We start from the raw sequence: 27,413 nt of genomic DNA, 5'->3' as shown, positions 1-27,413 counted from the left end.
AGTCAGTGAACGAGCCCTACATATCCAGCATCTCCTTCAACCCTCAGAACTCCAGACACTATAATATTCTCATTTTTTCTAGGGTGGATCCAAGGGCCAAGAAGTTCAAGGCTATTTATTCATTTAACATACACTTGTTAAACTTCTCTATATACCGGGCACCAGGACATGGACATTAAATAACAACAATTTTGATTAAATATATACACATGAAAGAAAAGATCTGTAAAGATGTGTCACAAAATGTTCAGGGCTATAGTATTTACATATGGGTGACTTTTATTTTCTGCTTTGTTCTTCCATCTTTCTACCATGAATATCGATTATATTTATAATCATAAAAACATTTTTCAAAGACAGAATCTCTACCTTCAAGGGATTTATAGTGAGGGGAAGCAGACAATATCAACAGCTTGCTCAAACTAACTGCAGCTCATAAGTGATAAAGCAAATTCTAACCTAAGGCTGCCAGAATTCCGGATTCCATTTTATCTTTCCTACCTATACTACTTCTAGTGACATATTCATTTGCCTGGAGGTTTATTTATATTTATTTTGTTCTACTGAAATTAAGTTATAGACTTCATAGGGCAGTGCCAACAATACCATGTGAAAGATGTGCCTTTGTGGCCTCACCCAAAGTTGCTGGTGGCCCTCCCTCCTTTGCTTCTCCACCCACAGATCTTTGTACCAAAGGAAATGCGGAGGTGGTGCCTGTGAGCATTTTATCTGATATCCTGGCCCCCTAAAGAGGTATTTCAAATGCAATTAAGTGCTTCTAAAATATTCATCACACAAATTATATTTTACCAGCCCTATCACTTAAATCTGAAATACACAATATATTCCTTAATGATAACTATGCCATCCTAAGACTAGTTGGGGAAAGAAAAGTTCAAAAGAACTCCGAATTCTTTCTCCTTATCTAACTTATTCATCTGCAAAAAAGTTTTCAGTGAGAGCCTCTCAAAATCTGTCCTACTCAAATACCCACTGAGTCATGGGATTTGAGTTTTGATATATGTCTGCCTACGACTGATTTAATTTGTAGTCCTACAGCAATAGTCTCCTGGGGATAATTAGAATTATTTTGATTTTTCTAACTTTATTAATGTTTTTGTCTCTGTTCTTATAATTAGGCTAGGGATCACGGCCAATATGGCCACATTCCTGACAGTTGCTGTGTACTAAGCACGGAGTGAGTAATGAATAAACACTGACCAACAGATTATTATTGCAATTAGGCTTAAGGGATTTTTTAAATCTCAAAACCAGTAAAAAATAATTATTTTCCTACTATAAACCATACAATGATTAACTCTTAATCTTATAGTTATTCAGCAACAAATTCTCTCAAATTCCCTGCTTTATCTTTCTGATATTTTTCCTGCCCTCCATCTCCTTCCTCTGCTTGATCCAGAATGAAATTCTTAACTGGTTAGTTGAAAAAGCAATAGAGATTGCTTTTTCATGATGCAGAGACCATTCTGGACTATTTTGTATCCCTGTCCTAGCAAAACTCTTATCTTCCTTTATTCAGTGTAGTTTCTGTGTAAAATATTGTCATTGAAAATCTGTGTCAAATAGGGTCACTCCCCTCAAAAATGAGAAACAATGCAAGAGTGTAACAACAGCATGTATGATTTAGAACAAGAGTCACAGAGCGAAGTGAGCTCACATCATGATACCACAGCATGGCTCCGCCTGCATGGTAAGAGGCTTCTTATTGTTTTTCCTTTCTTAATCACAAAACTTGTTCCCAAAGGGAAAGGAGATGAAAAACAGTGAGTAATGGGGAGAATGGGGAACAGAACAGGCTAGCAAGAGAGAGACAATCACCTGTGACAATCACCTGATTCATGATCTGATTGAACTCACCACAGAAATATCTCACTATGAAAATTTAAACTCACTATGGAAGGATCTGCATCACCATGCACTGGGCTCGGGTCTAAGCACACAAGGCAGATTGCTGAAGGTCTGAGAAAGATATGTGAGGACTCAAAAAATTCGAGATAAAGGTTGTCCCACACACTTTCAAGGCTCAACTCCTGAGTCCTCCTCAATTCCTGGCTTGTGTCATAGTGGCTGGCGTGCTGGCCATGGCCCCTACAGGCATCCAGACCATACATTGCTCCCACCCCCCAGTGTGACTGTGGAGGGCAGTGACGACCAGGGTCCCTCAGGTGATGAGGATGCCCAGGGCATCATCTGAGCCATTCAGCTCCTTCCCATTCAGGTGCCAAGTGGTGCCCATCCATGGGGGTTACACCACATGGCCCAGGAAGCAGGCTTCTGGAGGAACCAACTCATTCTGCAGTCAAGCACCAAAAAGAGGAAAAAAAAAAAAAGAAGAAGAAGAAGAAGAAGAGTAAAGGGAAAGAGAAATATAAGAAAGAAAACAGGATATTGAATTCATTCACAAAATGGAGCTTTTTTCCCCTGATCCACGATTAAAGGGTTAAGAGATTTACAAATGGTGAAGAAATTTGGTTTTTTGATCTAAGTATGCCATCAGAGGGGCAGTACGCACCTGGGAATATCCAGCTGGAACCCATGAAAAAAGTTTCATCTCTTTCAAAGAGGGATGTTTTTAGGATTATTGTTTCTATTTATAAATTAAATTATTTGAAATCTTATGTATCTTGGTTGAGGGAGAGAAATCGTAGCCTCTCAGGAAAAAGATTATATGTTATTGGTTAAGACCAATGATAAATATAAGCTGAAATCTATTCTAAAGCAGCTATTTAAATCACTGGCGTTTTCAAAGGCAAGCAGTACACTGAGGGACACATATATGGTTATAAAACAAGTATTTTCATTTTTATAGAACAAGTGTGTTTAGCAAATTTGACACAAAACAAAATATTGTAGGACAATTCTATTTTCCCAGGGACTTCTATATTTAAATCTCACATTAACATTTCACATTTTAAAATGTCCTTTAGTGAACTCAGTTGAAAATGATGGTAAAAAGACATTGAGATGATAGCATCTAAAAATCAAAGTTCAGGAACATCCCCAATGGCAGCCACACCTTCTCCCACACATCCCCAACCTGTTCATTTCATTTGCAGGTTTTCTCTGATTTAGCTCCTGTGTCTTTGCCTCACAGAAACCCTCCTCTTTCCGTACAAATCCCTTCCTACCACCCTCCATTCATAAAACCTGCCCCAGACTTGGAAGACTCTCAACAATGAGTCTTATCTAGGGCATCCTATGTAATATAGATTATATTTATATGTTATATATAATATGTTGTATATATATACAACATCATATTTATATATAATTATATATGTTATATAATGTCACCCCAATAGTGGGTGCTAACTCCCAAAACACCATATTCTGGATTCCATTTGAAGTTCCAAATTATATAAAATAAGCTATCTGCTTTATCATATATGAAATATGAAAATTTTCCATGGTTGGAATTTCTTTAGCAGAAACAAAAATAGCTAGCTTTCACTGAGTAATTAAGTTATGTCAGGAACGATTCCTATGTTTTATCTCATTTAATGCTCAAACAACCCTGCAAGGGGAATACTCGTGCTGTGCCTCACTTGCAGTTATTCAGTTATTCACTACCCCTGCAGTGAAGTATATAATTAGTAATGGCAGAGATGAGTTTCCAACCCAGTCAGCCATCTCCTGGGCCCCTCATCCGACTCACTGTACTATACACTCAGATGTCTGATACAGAACTGCATAACAGACAAACTGCGGATGCCACTACAAAGTCTGACCATAGAAAGCAGCTATATAGCAAACAGATCAACTAAGAACAATTATTTTCTTGGCATTTTAATTACACCTCCTCTTTTTTCCCCTATCAGTTATGAACATATATGAATATACAGTTAATAATCTACTTCGCAACTGCCCTATTGTTCCTTTTCAAGCCCCAGTCAAAAGTAAATGTTACAAACTTGCAGTTCTGGAATCCTGGGGTTTTTACAGCTTTAAGCTAGTATCCAAAATCTATAAAGAACTTATCAAACTCAACACCCAAAGAACAAATAATCCAATCAAGAAATGGGCAGAAGACATGAACAGACATTTTTCCAAAGAAGACATCCAAATGGCCAACAGACACATGAAAAAGTACTCAACATCGCTCGGCATCAGGGAAATCCAAATCAAAACCTCAATGAGATACCACCTCACACCAGTCAGAATGGCTAAAGTTAACAAGTCAGGAAACAATAGATGTTGGCGGGGATGTGGAGAAAGGGGACCCTCCTACACTGTTGGTGGGAATGCAAGCTGGTGCAGCCACTCCGGTAAACAGTATGGAGGCTCCTCAAAAAGTTGAAAATAGAGCTACCCTATGACCCAGCAATTGCACTACTGGCTATTTACCCCAGATACAAATGGAGTGATCCAAAGGGGTACATGCACCCCGATGTTTATAGCAGCAATGTCCACAATAGCCAAACTGTGGAAAGAGCCAGGATGTCCATCAACAGATGAATGGATAAAGAAGATATGGTATAAAGAAGATATGGTATATATATATATACACACACACACACACACACACACACACACAATGGAATATTATGCAGCCATCAAAAGGAATGAAATCTTGCCATTTGCAACGACACGGATAAAACTGGAGGGTATTATGCTGAGCGAAATAACTCAATCAGAGAAAGACATGTATCATATGATCTCACTGATATGAGGAGTTCTTAATCTCAGGAAACAAACTGAGGGTTGCTGGAGTGGTGGGGGGTGGGAGGGATGGGGTGGCTGGGTGATAGACATTGGGGAGGGTATGTGCTATGGTGAGAGCTGTGAATTGTGTAAGACTGTTGCATCACAGATCTGTACCTCTGAAACAAATAATACATTATATGTTTAAAAAAAGAAGAAGAAGAAGATAGCAGGAAGAGAAAAATGAAGGGGGGGAAATCGGAGGGGAAGATGAACCATGAGAGACTATGGACTCTGAGAAACAAACTGAGGGTTCTAGGGGGAGGGGGGTGGGGGGATGGGTTAGCCCGGTGGTGGGTATTAAGGAGAGCACGTTCTGCACAGAGCCCTGGGTGTTATATGCAAACAATGAATCATGGAACACTACATCAAAAACTAATGATGTAATGTATGGTGATTAACATAACATAATAAAATTAATTAAAAAAAGGAAAAGTATCATGAGACCATTCAATCACCATTTTGAGAATAAAATGATTTTCTGATAGAACTGATACACAGCCACTAAAATATACAAGAGATGAAGCACCCGAGTGAGAGTTTAAAGCCATAAATCAGATGCTATCATTTCTGTGTGTGCCAGCTTCACAGTGTACCTCTCCAGCAGAGATCAAAGTCCCCCAAGATCTAGCCCCCTCTGCCCCTCTCTGCTCTCCTTCCCTCCACACTCCCTCCCTTTCCCAGGATTCCGTCAGGTTGCCTCTTGCACTTCATTCAGGTTTCTAAGTTACTCACTTTCCTCCTATCTTTCACCTGACCTGAAGTTATACTTCATGCTCATGTTTGCTGGTTTGTTTCCCTCTGGTTTTCTCTCCTACTCCAGGTCTGGCATTTGATCACGTTTACTACAGTAACCCTAGCACCTAATAAATACCTACTGAATGAACAAATGAATGAATGAAGCAATTGTTCCAGACCAAGAAATGTATAGGATACTTCTTAGCTGATCACCTAGAGACAAAATTCACTTTGCCTCTAATCCCCTCGCCCATCTCCATACATCAGTGATCCTCTACATTTTAATTCAATGCGTAAGGGCTGGAAGGTAGAAATCAAACTCTTTCCTCTCACTTACTTTGCTCCTTTCCCTTTCTGCTGGTGTCAGCACTTAGAAGAAAGTGGTTTTCTCTGTTCAGAACCAGCCAGATGATAATAACTTCAAATTGCTGCCATTTTTCACAGCAAATTCACTACTTATCTGAAACACTGGAGAGCTACACTACAGTTACACAGCTTACCCAGAGACACACACATGCTTACAAACACAGTGAAAACCTGCTAAAAACACCCACTCAGGGCACTACAGGGCTAGGTAAAAGGAGACACAAGATATATACCATAATTGCATATATTGTTTTACAACTGAAAAACAAGGACTACCAGCAATTCTGCAACAAATAAAATGAAAATGTCACTGTCACTAGAGAAATAATTATTTCCCGGCTACCCATATCTGTCTTCAATCCAGTCCAACTCCAGAAATCGCCACAGATGCAATCAATAGAACTATTCATGACCAGCCTGGCAGGTAAAGGCAACATGGTAGTTTCAGGAATTGACACACCCAAACTCTGAACATGTTACTACAGCCCCTGATAACTGCACATACTAAACCCTGCTTTTATCTTCAAAGAAACTTGTATCACTCACATAAATTGACCTGGATTATAAATTGTGGATAGTTGTAAAGATAAAATTTTTAAAGTTTTGATATCTTAGTGTCCAGTTTCCCAGACATTGTGGGCTTTTCCCAGAAAACTTTGTGCCTCTCTCTCTCTGAGTGGACCCTAGTACGGATTAAATTCCTAGCCGCTCACCAGGGTGATGTATCTGCCTCCTGGTGGCAGTGGGATCTTGACCCTTTTGTTACTGCTAACCAGTGGCTCCAGCTCTGGCTGCCAAGAAAATGCCAACAGATGAAGGATGAGAGGCAAAACCAGGCCACACACAGAACATCAAGGATATTTAATCACTGCCTTTTACTTGGATTCTCCTAAAACCAAAGTTTCTTGTCCCATTACCCTAAGCAACTCATCTTCCTTTTTGAGACGAAAACCCAAAAGGCACTTAGGAAGTGACTTGTCAGGTGACATCACCAATAACTGAAAATAAAGCAGAATGAGGAAAACTGAATGTTTACTCAGTTTATGTCAGTGATATGACTATCTCAAAGTTCGTCTAAGAGAGGAGTCTATCACAAAGGAGTAATAAAAACCATAGCCATACATAGTCTCTGATTTGTCCCAGAGTATCCCCTTTCCGGCGTGCATCTCCTACCAGCTGGGAGAACTCATTCCACCATCCCTGCTCTTACAAAAGGCTCTGCCCAAAGGACCACACACATTGCGTCGCCAAGGGAAACGGGTAGGGAAATGATGCAGGCTTTACTCTTGCCCTTGACCCATGTAGCTAATCCAAAGGGACATAAAAATCCCTCAGTGGAGACATTTACCACATGGAGGAGGCCCTAGATAAGAGTAAGAGCTTTGGTCCCCTGTCCCCACATGCCCTTCAGGAAGGATCGTCATATCAGCCAGGCAAAGGACAGCCACAGCTGACTTTATGTGCTTTCCCTTTCATCTCTCAACCCTTCTGTGGTTGTCCATGGCAACCTGAGTTTTCAGAGAATTCTAAAGTGACCATGAGAAGCTGTTTTGTGCTCTTTCAATCTGCTGAAGACACTTAATATAAGGTGTTATGGTGAATTAGGGAGTTGGAAAAGAAAATTCCTTGGAGCGTATGGCAAACTGACCCAAGCAATTTTCGTCATGCATAGCTCTTAGTTCTTTTTGGTGGATAATGTTAATTGCTCAAAATGTGGGAAGGACACATGTTTTGGCTACTCTTTCATAACCTAACACCTTATAATGAAAGCAAGCCTTAGGCCCAATTCTGCCACCATGTTGACTAGCTTCATTAGTAAGCAAGAACAAAACAGTCAACGCAAACTTCTGTTAGCTTCAAGTCCTAGCTTTCTGTCCTTCTTGGTGTCAAACTATCATCCTCCATGGAAGGCTTCTGTGAAGTGGACATAACATTCTAAAGGCAGGATTCTGGTATTCTGACATTGGCATTAACCAAGCAGAAATCCTCCTCAATAATGGAATGACATAGGATTATTTAGAGATTAAGTCGTGAGCACCATCCTTAAAGAATGGGCAATAGAATTCACTATCTCTTAGAATTTGTTTAGGCAAAAATGTAAAGTCTTTTAAAATATTTTAGCTACTCTCTATGTCTTAAATACCATTAATTTTATCTATGTGAGCCCATTTCTCATATCCATCATGCTAACAAGCGAAAATTTCACCAAATAAAAAAAAATATATCTGACACTCACCATACAAACTAACAAAATTTATGGTGTTGATCAAGGTATAACTAGCTGAAGCACCTGTGGTAGCCAACCTTGCAGGGTGGCTTTTCTGATACAGTGCTTGCTGTCCACTCTTCAGATGTGAATTCTCCATTAGGGAACATGACTACTCCAAGAGTTGATGCTCTAGCCAACAAGAGATGATATCACACTATTTCATGGTATTTGAATTTGCAATATTTGAACATTGAGGCTACAATATTTAAAATTAAGTTGCCTGCATCATAACTAGATAAAGAAGAAAAGAGTTTAAATAATTAATAACAATGAGAATTATTTTCAAAGCTAATTCAACTCTCATCCCCATTCAGTTGGCAGACATGAAAAACGGCAATTTGGAAGCTCAGAGACCTCTGCCAATGGTCCAAAGAGTAGAGCCCTCTAAAACTGTAAGTGTAAGGACTTCTTGTTGCTGAGGGGTGAGGTCAGAGTGATAGAGTGATGTGTGTGTGTGCACAGGTGTGTGCATGCATGTTACGTGCATGTCCACAGAGGTAAATATTTCCTTTTCATTTTTATTGTGATTTGTTGATTCGTTCCCTGTCTGAGTTGAGTTTAACTTACAATCTCCACTCCACCCTTGAGTGGAAAAGTCCTTCCCTGAAGAGAAAACCTTAAATAAGGTAAAATCTTTGAGATTAAATACCAAGAGACTACAGCTTAAAATTTCAGATTTCCACTTAAATTTGCTTATCCTTTGAGTTCCAAAGCCAGAAAAGAGAAATTCAACAGGACTAACAATTGTTCATGAACATACTATTTAAGCTGATACTTAATATTAAGATCATTTAAAAGGAATTGTTTGGAGGTTTGCAGTACCTAGTTTAATACAATTTAGTATGTGCTTATTATTATCATCAATGATTTCTATTACAGATGTTTTTAGATTGTGAACACATTCTTTGGTCCCTCATAACATGGCAAATATAATTTTAGCTTTGAGTTTGAGAAGCTGTCCTGCTGAAGAAGGAGTTCATTCTTTATTATTCCTGGAGGCAAAATTTAATTCAACGGGTAGAGATAACCTAAAAGAATCTTTGTAACCATCAGAGCTGTCCAACAGTGGAATGTTAATTTTTTTAAACAAAACTATATTCTGGTCACCACAGATAAGTTGGTCTTGATTCTTTCTTTTTCCTGTATTTCCAGTTGCTTTGTTCTCCTGCATTCCCCTCCTCTTCCTTGCGTACCGACACTCCACCCCAATTTCCAAACACAAATCCATAAACACAAGCCCATATACCCCCCTCCACCACATATCATCCTGAACATATAGGCATCTTGATTTCTTCTGGGCTAAGATTTCAAAAAGGAACTCTTACGAATAAATTGTGCGGCAGAAGAAGAGAGAAGAATAAAGAAAAGGAACATACGAAGAGATTCACTTGTGAAATATAACTGGTCTGTAAACTAAGGAAAGGCATTTTTCCAGCTTCAGCTGGGGCCTCAATGCCTCTTAAAGTCTATTTCCTAATACCCCCAAGATCATCTTTCTGACTCTGATCTACTTTGCCTCTGCAAATCCTATTCTTACTTCTATCTCCTAAAGATTCTCTCTCTGAACTGTGAATACCCTACAATTACTTTTTTTTTTTTTTTTTTGGTCTCCCTTGAAGATACTATCACTGGACCCCTGGAGTACCTTATCATGCATATTGCCTAAAGCACATGTACTGGGCAGGTGTTGACTGTTTATGCCTTTTAGGAAAATTAGGCTATTTTGCCTACTGTCCCACACTGGTGCTGCAGAGCCTTGATGATAAATGCCGTCCCGACTCAAGTTTGCCACTATGTTTCTCCTTATTTTGAAGCCCACCTTTCCTTTCGAGATGCCCACTAAGTACCTTTTTTTCATAAGGGGGTACTCCAAAGTCTTAGCTCACTCAAAAAATTGCAGATAATTGACATATCATAAACCCAGCTAGTTAAGCCCTGCTGACCCAGGGTGATAACTGTTAACTTTCTCAGGTTGTCTTTTGGTGACTCAACCCTTGGCAATTCTCAGGGAAGTGGTTTACCAAACTCTTATTTCTACAGTGTTAGAATACCAAAATACTTGACTGTGTATGAAGAGAAAAACATCCTTTTCCCCTAAAAGAAAAAGGAAATTTCATTACTTTACTGAAAGATGACTTCCAACATAACACAATTAAGAAATAATAATAATAATAAAAAAAAAACACAGTCTTTGTCTACCTGAGAAACTTTAAGTGCACGTAGCATAAAATCAATGCTAAAAATCCAATATGTATGTTCAAGAACAGTAATGTTCTGAGAAACATTTAGAATCTGTGACCTCTGACCTTGAGCTAAAGGGCTGTGGAACAATTGGGAAATCAAATGAAGAGGTCCCTCTTAGGGGATCTGATTTACAAACCTGAACTCCCATGACACACGCGGGAAAGTACCCCTAGGAAAAGAGACATGAAAAGGAAAATCTGGAACAAAAAAAAATCAGCCTAACAGGACTTTTTCAAACTAAACTAGTTTTTGGAAAGGAAAATTAGAACAATTGTTGCTGTGGGAGATACTGCTAAAAGATATAAAGAAAAGAAAGAAAATTCTGAGACTAATTGGATTAAGAAAATTGGAGAACAAACAAAATACAAGACCTGGAAGAAGTTGGTTTCACATATACATCTACCACAATGACACCTAACCAGTAGTCTGAAGCAGCAAAGACTTCTCAAAGGAATCTAATGTTACATGTGTCATTCCTCTTCATTTCTCCCTTCCACACATCAGGGTTTTCATAAAAGATATATTCCTACATATTGAAATGTGTTTTCTGATCAATATTTTTGGTATTACTATGTTTCTTCTACTTTTTGAATTGATCCCTTTTAGATATAAGTCTCCTTTCTTCTCCCTTCTGACATTTTGTTAATGATATTCATGATACAATAAAGTCAAACAATACTTAATGAGGTCTCTCCAGGGAATTTTTTGGTATTTACTGAGGTAGATACAATGATAAACTTGGCAGTTCCTCTTTCAAGTTATTTACACTCTAACATTTACAATAAAGCATTACAAAATAAATTGAAGTAATAAATATATAATAAATGCAAAATATATAAGCTTTATACAAGAACAATTTAAGTAATATAATATACAATAAATAAATTGAATAATACGATATAAAACAAATATAATACAATAAATATAAGTGAATACACAAATACAATATACAATAAATTCAATAAATACAACAAATATAAAATACAAAAAAATGCAAAATACAATAAATTCAAGAAATAAATACAATACACAATACATTCAAGTAATTCAAGTAATTTACACTCCAACATGTACAATAAAGTACTAAAGGTAATATACATTATAAGTGACATAAGAATTAAGTTTTCCATTTCTCTCTTCCCTAAATGGAAAACTCAATTAATATTTCCGATCTTCAGTGCCCTTATCTGTAAAATGAGAAGACAATGTTGATCCGCATTTTTTTGAGACTGAATCTCCTACAGTTCTACAAACATTTGATGTTTGAGGGGGAAGATTAAGAAAGTATACACACTGCTGATGGCCTACCCAATACAGAGCCTTCTTCCTTACTAAGAGAGTCTCATTCTTTATTAGGAGGACTCCAGTTTTATTTGGGACAGCAATATGCATGCAGCAGAGGTAGCCATTTGAGATCTAGACTACGAGATAAACAGAAATTGCTGAGTAGAGCTTTAAGGAAAGTCTTTTAAGATAGGGAACTTAGGTGGCATTCCCCTTTAGCCCTGTACACTTTATCCATTTGTATATTCCTATATACATGTATATACATGTATATTCCGATAACATGTATATGAATCTAGAAGTGCAGCAGCCATTTTGTGACCATGAGTTAGCAAGCAAGAGGTCAAAATACTACATTTTTGGAGAGAAGAATAGGTAGAATCAGCCTGGGTGCCTATGGCATACATCCCTGGATTACCTTCCTTCACATTTGTATGGGGTATGTGTGTGTGTGAGAGAGAGAAACAGAGACAGAGACAGAGAGAGAAAAAAACAAATAAATTCCTATTTAAGTTCAAGAATAGGTAGGTGCTGTGATATTTTGAATTACAAAGTTAGATTCCCCACCTGCTAGTCTCTTTCAACAGAAAGTCCTGTACATTGAGTTATTTTTTCCTCTTTTTGTGTCCTATACCCAAATAAATAAATACTCAATACATTAAGGCTTTATTAACTCCTGTCTATGCAGTAGACACTGTTTAGTATTAGAAACAGAAAGGAAAACATAGTCCCTTCCCTTGAGAAGCTCAAAAAATAGCTGAAGAAATGGATGCTGACACACAAGTATAAGACACTGTGTTCCTTGCCACGAGAAGGTTGCACAATGTATTACAGAAATAAAGCTAAGTCCTGTCAAATATGATCTTCAAAAACTTACAATATGCCTCCAGCAGGTGACAATACCCCTGCACAAATACCTTTTGGCATACAACTGAATTTGTGCACATTTTCTAACCCAATTGTGCTAGCTTTAGGCTTGCAAAAGCTTTAGTAGTTTTATTCTTAGTACTGCCCTAAATACAATGTTTCCATTTTGAAAATATTGTTAAAAAGTAGGAAGTAACATTTTCACTTCTGCAGTGGGATTCCCTCCATGTTTAACTAAAGACACATCAGTGGGTTCTCCTTCCACTCTTTCTTGGACCTACCCAGTGATGTACTCTCTACGGTAGTTCATACATAAATAGCACAACACCATGGACTAACACCCACCAACTTTGTTGCTCCCACCCAGTTTTTATCACTCAAGTAGTCAGCTTGGCAAACACTGATTCAGCAATCCCTAGTTCCCTTGTAGGAAAAGGGCCATCACCCTCAGTATTTCTCAAGAAGAGAATCAACTGGTGGTTTAATGCGACTGTGAGTCACAGAGATGCTAATCCTAGCCCAGGCCCTGACTCATTCTGCGACCCTTGCCCTACACTCTCCACCGATGCGGTTCCCAAGATATTGGGGTATATTCCTTTATTTACCTGTCCTTTATTTAATGAGCTACGTTTAGAGATTATTTGCAAATTAGCTCAAGCTGTGGGACCTAAAGTGGTAGCAACTATGTGACACATTCAGAAACCCAAAATAGTTGTTCGTCCAAATAGTTTTTTCAGTGCTTAACCATTTACCAGAGAAAGTGTTCAAATTTAGAAATTAGGCAAATGTCAAAGCATACAAGAATCATTTCTGGCTGGTCACCTTTATCTCCTGCCTTTCACAGATGTGTGTGCTGAAGCCCAGATTTAAATGACCTGCCGAAGGAGACCCTGTAATGCTTAACTCTGCACCATCCAACAGAAATACAACGCAAGCCACAAATGTGAACCACAAATATAATTAAAAATTTTTAATTATAGTTAATTATAACTTTCTAGTAAAGTTTTTTAAAAAATGAAATTAACTTTAAAGACATATTTCATTTAGACTAATACATTCAGAATGTTATTTCAACATGTAGTCAACTTTTTAAAATTATTCCCTAAGGACCACACAACTTCTTTAAGACAGTCAGAGCACCATTCTGACTTATTCTTTTATTCCCTCGCGATCCTTTTTAAAAAGAATCTCATCTTTCTACATAACTTCTCCTCTCCATCCCATTCTACTACTTCATTATGATTAAATTCCTTTGAAATTCACTTTGAAAAACTCATTTTCTGTTTACTTGAGAGCCTGAGTATGTCTAGGAAAATTATCAGTAGGAATTTTCCTATTACTTGCAAATTATCTGTAATTCCTAACATTTCTGCCTCCCTGAAAGCATTCTCAACAGGAACTAGCTGCAGGACCAGCATCTGTGACCTCATGCTGGTGACTTCAGTTGGTGACCTCATGAGGAAAACTAAGAAAACTGTTCACTTTCCTTCCTCCTATGAGGTTGATCTATGTGAACACCAGGTTCATTCTCAACAATATCATACCTTGAATGATGTCTTCTTGGATCCTTAAACAGAGTAAGGCATGATTCCAAGTTTAGAGATCTCCAATGATGAATATTTTAACTGAGTAGAATTACAATGCACCCAGATGTCCACAGAAAGTTGGGTGGTAAGTGGATCAGACCTAGGAAGGCTACCCCTTCATCTCTACTCACCAAGACAGATCACATTCCTGGAACTGCCGAGTTCACAAGAGATAGTTGGAGGGCTACAGAGGCCATAGAAAGCTATTCAATGTACGACAGGGCCATAGTTCAAATTTTTCTTGGCACTACCTTTTTCTTTAGACAAATAGTGAATATAACTAAAATAGAACATAAGCAAAACTGTGAAATCTACAGACCTGGACTCCATGCCACAAGAAGTCATTTTCTCACTTACAAACCACTGTCTAATATGTATTACAGATAAGAAGCTGGAATCAAGCTGAAGGTCAACAAGTCCATGGCAGCAAAAAAAGGGGAACTTGGGAGAAGGCTTTCAAAAAATGAGAAGGAGGCAGAACAATATGTGTCTCAGAGAAGAAACCATCTCAGTGGCCAACAGAAGTGTTTGTATGTGTGTGTTTGGGAAAGGAAGAGAATGTATTAAACATTTTTTTAATCACGCTGGGACCCACCAGCTCTACAAGACAGGGTGTGGGATGCCAGGAAAGAGGCATGCGTCAAGCTACCATGGACTCTCGGAAAGGTATGTTAGGTGGAGGACAACTGGATTCTCCTCACAGTTCTGTCTTTAAGGGGTCATATGATCATGTAGCTGATCTTCATTTGCAGAATCTAATCAATTTTACATACCTTTAATGTCCAATACTGCAAAATTATGAACAGAAGCATAGAGATGCCTTGGAAAAAGAAAAGTTTGTGGGACAGAAGTGGGGCGATTGGCAGGAAAGAAACTAAATATTAATACCCTCCCAAGTGTTTCCAACCACACCACCTCCTTCTAGAGAGTAAATTTTCTCTTCCTCCAGCTCCCAGCTAGATCTTGGCAAAGTTTAGGGCAAAAAAATCCCCCTGCCCCCTCAATTCACATCCAGCTACATTTGCTATCACCAAGGAGATCTTGGAAACAGAAAGATAAGAAGAAGACTAGGAGGCACTGCTAGGCAGGGAAGTCCATGTTAATGCAGTAACAAAGCGCTTGTTCCTATGGGCTCCTCCCACCCGTTCCAATTACTTCATGCCCAACCCTGTCTATTTACAGAGTCACTCTGATTATGAAAGCATCAAATATTGGACATAAAATGTAAATATATTTTATTTTCCATAAAATTTCAACTTCATAATCTTTAAATCTACAGTCGACACCAAATGCAATAACCACTAACCAATCAGGATGAAATCTACTTTTTGGTCAACAGCATTAGCTCCCAAGATAAATTTACCCAGCTCTGGTCCTTGGAGAGAGAAAGTTTGCCTTAATCCTAGGGGTCCCCAAGAAACAACATAAAGCATTAGAACTTCAAATAATATCTGTAGTCTGAGAAGCCCAAAACACCATATGATTAAAATATGCTTCTATTTATTTGCTATCATGATATGAATTCCCCTTCTCTGTGGTCCTGCTGACTTTATCCTAACATCTGTCCTGTTTTGAAATACAGTGTATGCCCACTAATAGAAACTATGGAAAGGTTTGAAGGAAGCCTTGTTGTTTCATAAGATTTGTGGCCACAAAAGTTAAACATTTAACCTGGCAGGAACTCAAAGTCCAGGCTGCCTCTAGTTTTCAGCAAATTGTGTTCTAAAAGTATGTAGATTGGTGTTTTAAACCTGGATACAAATTGTAGTAGAAACATGCTGTGAATGGTGGTCAGGTTCCTTTGCTAGACTACAATGCCCACTGTAGCTGGCACACTATAATAAACCTGGCTGGAAAGAATATTCTTTTTAAAATTCTGTACAGTGATTCAGCTCTGCATATGGCCCTGCTTTCAACTGCTTCTTAGAACACTGGAATAAACCTTCATCCATTCAGGCTCCGTATATTAATTCAGTATAAACTATGATAAAGAATAGCTGAAGTCTTTCATCTGATATGGGAACTGTCATGTATTTTTTTTAAGATTTTATTTATTTATTTGCGACCGAGAGAGAGAGATCACAAGTAGGCAGACAGGCAGGCAGGCAGAGGGAGAGGGAGAAGCAGGCTCCCTGCTGAGCACGGATCCTGATGCGGGGCTCAAACCCAGGACACTGGGATCATGACCTGAACCGAAGGCAGACACTTAACCGACTAAGCCACCCAGGCGCTCCACTGTCATGTATTTTATTTTTAAAATATCCAAAACTCAGGGTGCCTGGGTAGTGCAGTCAATTGAGTGTCCGACTCCTGGTTTCAGCTCAGGTCATGATCATGGGATTGAACCCCACATCAGGCTCTACACTCAGCACAGTCCACTTAAAGACTCTTCCCCCCTCTCCCACCACCCCCTCCCTTTCTCTCAAATAAAGAAATCTTTAATAAATGAATGAATGAAAGAATGAATCCAAAATTCTTCAGACTCAGATCTAATAAACCAATTAATCTGAGTGATTTGGTTTGGGTTCAAGGATAAGATGCAATCATCAGACATTTTAGTGATTTTCCCAGAAACTGTTCAGCAGATAGTATCAAAACAGGAGTTTCAGAACTTAGCAATTATACCATTATGCTATATATTACGGTCACTATTAAGAAAAGGTAATGTTTATTTGAATTTAGAACCTGGATGCTTTTAGGTTTTATTTTTTATAGTCACATCTCATCTACTATAAGAATATCTAAATAACTTGTTTAAACATCTACATTTTAAAGATGTAATAAGATAACCAATCCTATGAATTCCATGACCTAAAATACTAAGTTGCCTAACCAGCTCCCTCACACTCAACAGAAGATAACAGATTCACCCCATATGTTAACTCCCAATCCCCAACTCCACATATCTCTTTCCTAAGAGAACAAGGAATTAGGAAGGGTTTTCAAAGACAACAGATTGCTCAGGAGTATGAGTGTGCCCAACACACACACTTAGGTGCAAACTGATCTTACAAATTAAAAGGAGAGGGACTAAAATACTCTGACTTGTCCTGAATAAAAAACTAAGTATCCTTTTTTGTGTGTAACTTACCGTTACAAAATGGATAGAAAAAAAAAAAAAACTGCTCTAACTCCAAACACAAAATACAGACATGAGTTTGTTATACTTTGTTCCTAGAGGCAAAAAGCAAAAAATGAATAAAATAATCAATATTTTCAAACTTTTAAGGATTTAACTTACAGAAGCTTTCTTCTTGGGTGATTATTATTCCAATATCAAAGTATTACTATTTCTATTATCAACTCCCTCCTTTGGATCAGAGTAAGTACCACCCACTTACCACTTTTTTTGTGATAAAGATGCTTCTTATATTATATTTCTAATTAACAGTGGTCCCTCTGAGAGAAGAAATTCCTTATCTGCATGAAGCCCTAGACAAACAGATAAAACAAATTTAGGGTTATTAAATTTACCATGATGGTTATATTTGCAAGTGTGCCTTGAAAAATGAAGAGTGGCCAAATTTAAAGACTCCTCCAGCCAAAGACATAGCAATTCAGACAGAACTGAAATAGCTGGTATATTTCTAACTCTAAAAATGAACAGATTTAACTTGCTACTGCAAATTTAAAATTCAATACTACAAGGATAGTTGGAGATTTCAATACACTACTTTCAATAATGGGTAGGACAAATAGGCAGAAGATCAACAAAAACAGAGAAGACTTGAATCACACCACAAAACAACTAGGTACAATAGACATCTATAAAACATTCCACCAAACAATGGCAGAAAATATATTCTTCTCAAATACATATGGAGCATTCTCCAGGGCAGAACATATGCTAGGCCATAAAACAAACCTTGATACAAAGTATGTTCTCCAACACAATAGAATGAAATTAGAAATAAATAACAAAAAGAAATTTGGGGAAACTCACAAATACGCAGAAAATAAACAACATACTCCTCGCCAACAAATGGGTCAAAGAAGAAATCAAATGAGGAATTTCAAAATATTTTGAGATGAATTAAAAAAATGAAGATATAACATACAAAAACATATGGGATTTGGGGGGAAAAAAGTGCTTACAGAGAAATCTATGGCTGTAAATACCTGTATTAAAAAAAGAGACAGAAAGATCTCAAATCAATAACCAAACCTTCAACCTTAAGATATTAGAAAAAGAAGGGCGCCTGGGTGGCTCAGTTGGTTAAGCGTCTGCCCTCAGCTCAGGTCATGATCCCAGGGTCATAGGATCGAGCCCCTCATCAGGCGTCCTATTCAGCAGAGAGCCGCCTTCTCCCTCTCCTTCTGCTGCTCCCCCTGCTTGTTCTTGCTCGCTCTCTCTGTCAAATAAAATCTTAAAAAAAAAAAAAAGACAGTAGAAAAAGAAGAGCAAATTAAACCTAAAGCAAGAAAAAGGAAGGAAATAATAAAGATTAGCATGGAAATAAATAAAATATAGAATAAAAAATAGAAAAAAGCCAATGAAACTAAAAGTGGGTACTTTGAAAAATCAACAAAATTAACAAATTGTTAACTAGATAGATCAACAAAAAAAGAAAGAATACTCAAATTACTACATTCAGAAGTGAAAGATGAATTACTAACAACCTACAGAAATAAAAGGGATTGTAAAGGAATATCATAAAACAATTATATGCCAATAAATTCGATAATTTAAACAAAAGGAACAAATTCCTAGAAAATTACAAATTACAAAAATGATTCAAGAAGAAATATACAACCTGAATAGATCTGTAACAAATAAAGAGATTGATTTAGTAATCAAAAAACTACCCACAAGTTAAAACCCAAGCCCAGCTGGCTCCACCAATAAATTCTTCCAAACATTTTACAAAAAATTAATACCAATTCTTCACAAACCCTTCAGAAAACAGAAAAGGAAGGAACACTTCCCAACTCTTTTTATGAGAACAGTATAACCCTGGTGGCAAAACCAGACAAAGACATCACAAGAAAAGAAACTACAGATCAGTTTTCTTCTGAATGTGGATGCAAAAATCCTCAGCAAAATAGCAAACTAAACCCAGCAACACATACCAAATGAGATTTATCCCAGGAATCCAATGTTGGATTAACATCTGAAAATCAAGTAATGTAATATGCCATATTAACAGAATAAAAGAATAAAACTCCATGATACTTTCAATATATGCAGAAAAAGCATTTGACAAAATCCAATACCCTTTAATGATAAAAATATCCATCTAAATAAGAATAGAACTTCCTCAATCTGATAAAGAGCCTCTACGAAAAACCGACAACTGGCATCATACTTAATTATGAAAGACTGGATGTTTTCCCTAATAGCAGGAACAAAGCAAGGACACTATCAAAAAAAATGAAAATATAACCTGCTGAATGCGAGAAAATATTTGAAAATCACTTACCTGATTAAAAAAAGAGAGAGACTTGCATCTAGAATATATATAACAAACTCCTGCAACTTAGTAATAAAAGACAACCTAATTTAAAAAGAGCGTCATGAGGGGATAGGCGAAACAGAGAAGGGGATTAAGAGGTACAAACTTCCAGTTATAAAATAAATAAGTGATGGGGATTAAAAAGTACAGCATAGAGAATATAGTAAATAATATTGTAATAACTTTGTGTGGTGACAGATGGTAACTATATTTCCCATGGCATGCATTTTGTAATGTATATAATAATTACAAAATCACTATGTTGTCCATCTGAAACTAGTAATATATGTCAACTATACTTAAATTAAATTTTTTAAGCGGGCAAGGGATCTGAATAGACATTTTCCAAAAATGATATATAAATTGCCAGTAAAGCTTAAAAAAAGGAAAAGAAAAGGTGGTGAACTCTATTGTTCATTAAATCCAGGTAATCTACTAGTACAAATTCCAAAATTGCCCACATACTCTGTGGTATTAATTAAAAGTAGATACAAAGATAAATGAGGACTTGACCCCCAAGACTCATGGATATCAAAGAAGAACAGGAAAGGAAAGAAAAACCTGAGGATAAAATCATTTTGGGGCCTGTAAAGATCCGTAGCCATCAAATCCATCCTCTTCATTTTACCCACAAGAAAACTGAAGCCCAGGGACATGGAGCATCTGATTCAGGATCATGCACCTAATTGCTGACCAATCATCCCAATGCCTGGGCCTGGCACAGACAGGAAGAAAGGACTGGGAGAAAGAAAGGGGATTCCCAGTACCAAAACTGGTAAGTCCTGGGCAAACCTCAACAAGTTGGCAGCGGCAATCAGAGTCCACAGTAGCTCCTGACTCCCAAACCTAATGTTCTTTCTTCAAGGTCACATTCTCAGAGAGAAAGCTCTCCACTTTGAAGGAACTTCTGAGCCTACTTTCCAAAGACTACCCTCTGGATGAGAATTTTTCACAATCCAAATTAGACAGTGAGTTAATTTTATTACATGAATAAATACTTGTATTTCAAGACCTAGCATTATTTTTGGCCATGAGTCAATCATTTTACCAAGATATTTAATGTAAACTGAACATATCGCTTTTCTTCTCATCCCAGTGAGATTTAAGTTTTCATATGTCTGGAACTGATGTTCACTTTAGCAAGCTGCTGTGGAATAGGCGTGTGGTCTTCGGAGTCTTTGTTATCACTGATATTATCCACACTAAAAACACAGATACATAAACAAAACTGTTTTGAGTGACTAATCCACTGGCTTCCTTAAAAGCTGCTGTTATTCTATCACAGGTGCAAAGATATTTATATGGAATTAATTTCTTTTTGCTCACCTTAACCAAACACCCATAATAATAATATAATGCCCATTAACTATATGGAATCAAATCTGCAAGGAAGCAAAATAAAGCCCTTCATAGCCTAAGACTATGTAGGGCTTCTTAACTGAAGTCTATGAACAGAGTGTGGAGTATGTAGAGATAATGGAGCACATGAAATAGTATATCAAAATTTTCATGTGTGCTTTGTAATGGGGAGAGAAGCTCTAGCATTTGTTACATTCTCAAAGGGGTCACTGAATCCAAAAATGGTTACAAAGTTTAGCCTTAAATCTTTCCTGGATCAAGATTATCTCATACTCCTTGTACAGGACACAAAAGGAGAATTAAGCGATTAAGCTTGACCCAGTGGGGAAGCCCTTGATTAGTTCTCCAGAGACCACAGAGAGATGAACACACTGAGTAAGAAAATGGATTGTGATTAAAAGTACTGAGAGAGAGAAGAGAAACAAAACAGAAGCTTAAAACCATTTCTAATACATAAGGGAAAAAATTAGAGTGAAGGAAAAAAGATTATTATAAAGTTACTATCAAAGAGTTTGTCTACCTTCAGTGATTGAGACAGACAATTGGGACTACAATGAAAGCTAATTAGGAAAAACATAAATGTCCCAAAGCACAATAATGAATCGTTAATACCTGACAGATTTTATCTAAGAAACCACGACAAGTGATTTCTCTTTATCACTTGAACCTTTAACTCTCACTCTTGAAAAACACATTACAGTAATGAGATAAGCCACCTCCTTTTCCTAACAGTCTTGAGAAGGCAAGTTGGAAAGCTTTAAATCTCAGGAGGAATTGAAGCAGGCAATAATCTATTCTTCCCAGACTAGCCTTTGTATGATTATGCCCAGGGGCAAGGGCAGAGCTAGCAGATGATCAAATTGTCCTTCAGACTTTTATTTTCCAAGTGACTGGTATGAAAAAGAATCAGTCAGGGCACCTGGGTGGCTCAGGCAATTAAGCATCTGCCTTTGGCTCAGGTCATGATCCCAGGGTTCTGGGATCAAGCCCCATATCAGGCTCCCTGCTCAGTGGGGAGCCTGCTTCTCCCTCTCCCTCTGCCCCCACTCAGGCTTGCTCTCTCTAGTGCTCGCTCTCTCTCTCTCAAATAAACAAATAAAATCTTAAAAAAAAAAAGAATCAGTCCACCATATTCTCATCAAGTCCTCTTGTGTCATCGAACATCTAAATACAGATTGAATATCTGAGTTACAACACAGCAAATGCACTAAAGAATATTAATCACAGCCAAACAATTGATTTTGGATAAATAAATATTACAAGTTTAACACTAATATGAGTCATTTTTGCAAGAGAAGAAAGAAAAACATTGGTTTCCAATCAATAAATGTGATCTAGTAATGATGAATTTCTGAATATTTGACAAACCAGACTTAATTTTTGTTCCAAGGCCTTCTTTCATCTCTATTTTTTTCATTTGCTTGTTTTCATAAACCAGTAGTTTCAATTAAGGATTTTGCAGCATACATTTCCTAAAATATATGCATAAACAGTGTATCACCAATGACTGCATGAATATGTTTACCACACTTCCACAGTAAAATTATTTACAACTCTTTACAACAGTTACAAAGGAAAACATAAAATTCTGTTATAAATCTTGGCTTATTCAGTGCAGTGTTGATGTAAATGTAATTTTCTAGAGGCAGATATTCTGTCTTGAAAGTAATTTATGCCCAGTCTAATTGCATGCATACCCAGGCACTTAACATTATTCACTGAGATATACTACTATAATGATGCTGGCTTATTGATATTTGAATGCTTTTTAAGCTGATGGTTTTCTATACTAGTGGTTGGAAATTTCAATGAGAACAAGCTCAATAAAGTTAACTAACCATTACTGGGATATTTCTATGTGTCGAATTTGTTAAATGCCATCAAGTTTATAAAAGCAATATACAATATTTTATATGCTTTCTAGTAGTTTGAAAGATCATTGAAAATGCAGAGCAAACACAGGAAACAACTGGAAAACAACACAAACCAGTAAATGATTAAATGCCAAATGTGAAATGAAATCAGCAAATGCTGAAGAATTCAGAGCAGAAAGACATCTCATAAGCCAACGACGTTGAAGAAAAGTCTCAGGGAAGAGGTCAGATGAGAATTGGCCTTTAAAAAATATGATTTAGAAATCTTAAAACAGAACCTAGACAAGGAAATGGAATTAGTAGATCCAGGCATGGAGCTAGTGCACAGGAGGGACTGTGACCAAAAGTAACAGACTCCATTCCAGTGGATGAGAATATCCAGCTACAGGGCCACCAGGAAACAGAGGAATACAATGGGAACAACTGTTAGGAATATAAGATAAAACCTAATAAATGAGACTTGAAAGGGGCTCTAATTCTCAGTGTGTAAAGCATCATAAAATACTCCCTTGTTTAATACCAAGAAAATCTCTTTATTGAAATTCCATTTTAAAGTGGACTATTTGATGGCTGCATAATATTCCATTGTGTATATATACCACTTCTTCTTTATCCATTCATCTGTCGATGGGCATCTTGGCTCTTTCCACAGTTTGGCTATGGTGGACATTGCTGCTATAAACATTGGGGTACACGTACCCCTTCGGGTCCCTACATTTGTATCTTTGTGGTAAATACCCAGTAGTGCAATTGCTGGATCGAACGGTAGCTCTAATTTCAACTGTTTGAGGAACCTCCATACTGTTTTCCAGAGGGGTTGCACCAGCTTGCATTCCCACCAACAGTGTAGGAGGGTTCCCCTTTCTCCACATCCCCGCCAACATCTGTCGTTCCCTGACTTGTTAATTTTAGCCATTCTGACGGGTGTGAGGTGGTATCTCATTGAGGTTTTGATTTGGATTTCCCTGATGAGATCTTGCCATTTGCAACGACGTGGATGGAACTGGAGGGTGTTATGCTGAGTGAAATAAGTCAATCAGAGAAAGACATGTATCACATGACCTTACTGATATGAGGAATTCTTAATCTCAGGAAAGAAACTGAGTGTTACTGGAGTGGTTGGGGGTGGGAGGGATGGGGTGGCTGGGTGATAGACATTGGGGAGGGTATGTGCTACGGTGAGCGCTGTGAATTGTGCAAGACTGTTGAATCACAGTTCTGTACTTCTGAAACAAATAATGCAACATATTTTAAGAAAAAAGAAAAAGAAGAAGATAACAGGAGAGGAAGAAAAGGGGTATGTCAGAGGGGGAGACGAACCATGAGAGATGATGGACTCTGAAAAACAAACTGAGGGTTCTAGAGGGGAGGGGGGTAGGGGGATGGGTTAGCCTGGTGATGGGTATTGAGGAGGGCACGTTCTGCATGGAGCACTGGGTGTTATGAACAAACAATGAATCATGGAACACTGCACCAAAAACTAATGATGTAATATATGGTGATTAACATAACAATAAAAAAATTTAAAAAAAAATAAAGTGGACTATTTGTCTGAGAAAGATAAATACCATATGATTTCACTCACATGTGGAATTTAAAAAACAAAACAAAAAAAGAAAAAAAAGAGACTAAAAAAAAAAAGACGCTTAAATATGAAGAACAAACTGATGGCTACCAGAGGGAAGGTGGATGGAAAAATTAGTGAAATAGATAAAGGAGATTAAGAGTACACTTACTGTGATGAGCACTGAGTAATGCACAGAATTGTTGAATCACTATATTGTAAATCTGAAACTAATATAACATGGTATGTTAATTATACTGGATTCTTTAAATAAAAATAAATAAAATGGATCATTAGTTTTCAATCAAGAATAAAGCAATGAAGTAGTTAAGCTTTCAACTTGTGATTTCGGCTCAGGTCATGATCTCAGGGTTGTGAAATTGAACCTACATAGGGCTCCATGCTCAGTGGGGAGGCTACTTGAGATTCTCTCCCTCTCCCCTCCCCAGCTCATGCTTGAGCACTCTCTCTCTCTCTAAAATAAATAAACAAATCTTTAAAAAAAAAAAAAGGATAAAGCAAGACAGAAAGAGATACCAAAATTACTCACAGAGGCTGTTTTTTATATAATCTCTGCCTGTATTTAGTGTCTAAAACATCCCTCTAAAACCATGTGCCAGTGGGCGCCTGGGTGGCTCAGATGGTTAAGCGTCTGCCTTCGGCTCAGGTCATGATCCCAGGGTTCTGGGATCGAGGCCCACATCGGGCTCCCTGCTGGGTGGGGAGCCTGCTTCTCCCTCTGCCTCTGCCTCTCTCTCTCTCTCTCTCTCTCTCTCTCTGACTCTCATGAATAAATAAATAAATACATACATACATACATACATACATACATAAATAAATAAATAAATAAATAAAATAAACCTTGTGCCAGAATCTTTGGAGGGATCCATGCTCATGGATTGGAAGAACAAATACTGTGAAAATGTCTATGCTACCTAGAACAATCTACACATTTAATGCAATCCCTATCAAAATACCATCAACTTTTTTCAAAGAAATGGAACAAATAATCCTAAAATTTGTATGGAACAAGAAAAGACCCCAAATAGCCAGAGGAATGTTGAAAAAGAAAAGCAAAGCTGGCAGCATCACAATCCCAGACTTCAAGCTCTATTACAAAGCTGTCATCATCAAGACAGTATGGTCCTGGCACAAAAACAGACACATAGATCAATGGAAGAATAGAGAGCCCAAAAACGGACCCTCAACTCTATTGTCAACTAATCTTCGACAAAACAGGAAAGAATGTCCAATGGAAAAAAGGCAGTCTCTTCAACAAATGGTGTTGGGAAAATTGGACAGCCACATGCAGAAGAATGAAACTGGACCATTTCCTTATACTACACACAAAAATAGACTCAAAATGGATGAAAGACCTCAATGTGAGACAGGAATCCATCAAAATCCTTGAGGAGAACACAGGCAGCAACCTCCTCGACCTCAGCCACAGCAACTTCTTCCTAGAAACATCGCCAAAGGCAAGGGAAGCAAGGGCAAAAATGAACCATTGGGACTTCATCAAGATAAAAAGCTTTTACACAGCAAAGGAAACAGTCCACAAAACCAAAAGATAACCAACAGAATAGAAGATATTTGTAAATGACATATCAGATAAAGGGCTAGTATCCAAAATCTATAAAGAACTTATCAAACTCAACACCCAAAGAACAAATAATCCAATCAAGAAATGGGCAGAAGACATGAACAGACATTTCTGCAAGGAAGACATCCAAATGGCCAACAGACACATGAAAAAGTACTCAACATAACTCGACATCAGGGAAATCCAAATCAAAACCTCAATGAGATATCACCTCACACAAGTCAGAAGGGCTAAAATTAACAAGTCAGGAAACAACAAATGTTGGCGGGAATGCAGAGAAAGGCGAACCCTCCTACATTGTTGGTGGGAATGCAAGCTGGTGCAGCCACTCTGGAAAACAGTATGGAGGTTCCTCAAAAAGTTGAAAATAGAGCTACCATACAATCCAGCAATTGCACTACTGGGTATTTACCCCAAAGATACAAATGGAGTGATCCGAAGGGGCACACGCACCCCAATGTTTATAGCAGCAATGTCTACAATAACCAAACTATGGAAAGAGCCTAGATGTCCATCAACAGATGAATGGATAAAGAAGATGTGGTGTACATACACACACACACACACACACACACACACACACACACACACACACACACACACTGTGGAATATTATGCAGCCATCAAAATGAAATCTTGCCATTTGCAAAGACATGGATGGAACTAGAGGGTATTATGCTAAGTGAAATAAGTCGATCAGAGAAAGACAAGTATCATATGATCTCACTGATAAGAGGAATTTGAGAAACAAGACAGAGGATCATAGGGGAAGGGAGGGATAAATGAAACAAGACGAAACCAGAGAGGGAGACAAACCACAAGAGACTCTTAATCTCAGGAAACAACCTGAGGGTTGCTGGGGTGGAGGGGGTTGGGAGGGATGGGGTGGCTGGGTGATGGACATTAGGGAGGGTATGTACTATGGTGAGTGCTGTGAATTGTGCAAGACTGATGAATCACAGACCTGTACCCCTGAAACAAATAATACATTATAGGTTAATAAAATAAAATTTTAAAAAAAGAATCTTTGGAGGGAAATATATTATGTCTAATTGAAAAAAGCTCTATGTATACCCTATATCAGATGAGAACTATAGCACAAGGGCTTTGAAAGACCACATAACAGCATCTTTAAACACCACCACAATGTAGGACCAATACATTTTCTTAACCCAATGTGCTTGACTTAGCTGCATAGAGTAACTTGCACCACATCTTACTGTTCCAACTAAAAATATGGCTTGGGTTTTATTCTCAGTTGCTGCAACAAAACCAAACATCTCAACCAGAAGCAAGCAACTGAAGCTGAGCAATATGACACCATAGGAACATAATAAAATCAGCTGTCATGTAAAAAACAAAAACAAGGGGTGCCCGGGTGACTCAGTCAGTTAAGCAGCCTATTCTTCGTCTTTCCGCTCAGGTCATGAACTCAGGGTTGTGAGATCAAAATTGAGTTGGGTTCCATGCTCAGTGGGGAGTCT

General features: G+C 37.8%; 1 long non-coding RNA gene across 3 annotated transcripts in view; it reads right to left on the bottom strand.

The window, feature by feature from the left end:
• LOC114204890 (uncharacterized) overlaps positions 1-27,413 on the bottom strand; it is a 382,680-nt gene that overhangs the window by 177,371 nt on the left and 177,896 nt on the right. The window contains exons 7-8 of one of the 3 annotated variants that reach the window (XR_015768216.1): positions 18,242-18,442; positions 17,418-17,508 (exon numbers count right to left, since the gene is read on the bottom strand). The exons of 1 other annotated variant lie outside the window; for it this stretch is intronic. This is a non-coding gene — a long non-coding RNA (uncharacterized LOC114204890). The remainder of the gene's footprint in view (positions 1-17,417; positions 17,509-18,241; positions 18,443-27,413) is intronic. One more of the 3 variants, XR_015768225.1, reaches the window with a different exon arrangement.

The sequence above is a fragment of the Eumetopias jubatus genome, unplaced genomic scaffold (assembly GCF_037043125.1).
Source record: "Eumetopias jubatus isolate StellerSeaLion01/CBP00866 unplaced genomic scaffold, mEumJub1_p1.0 scaffold_5, whole genome shotgun sequence".
NCBI classification, from domain to species: domain Eukaryota; kingdom Metazoa; phylum Chordata; class Mammalia; order Carnivora; family Otariidae; genus Eumetopias; species Eumetopias jubatus.
The sequence above is the reverse complement of the archived record's forward strand: the minus strand, read 5'-3'. Positions and strand labels throughout refer to the sequence as shown.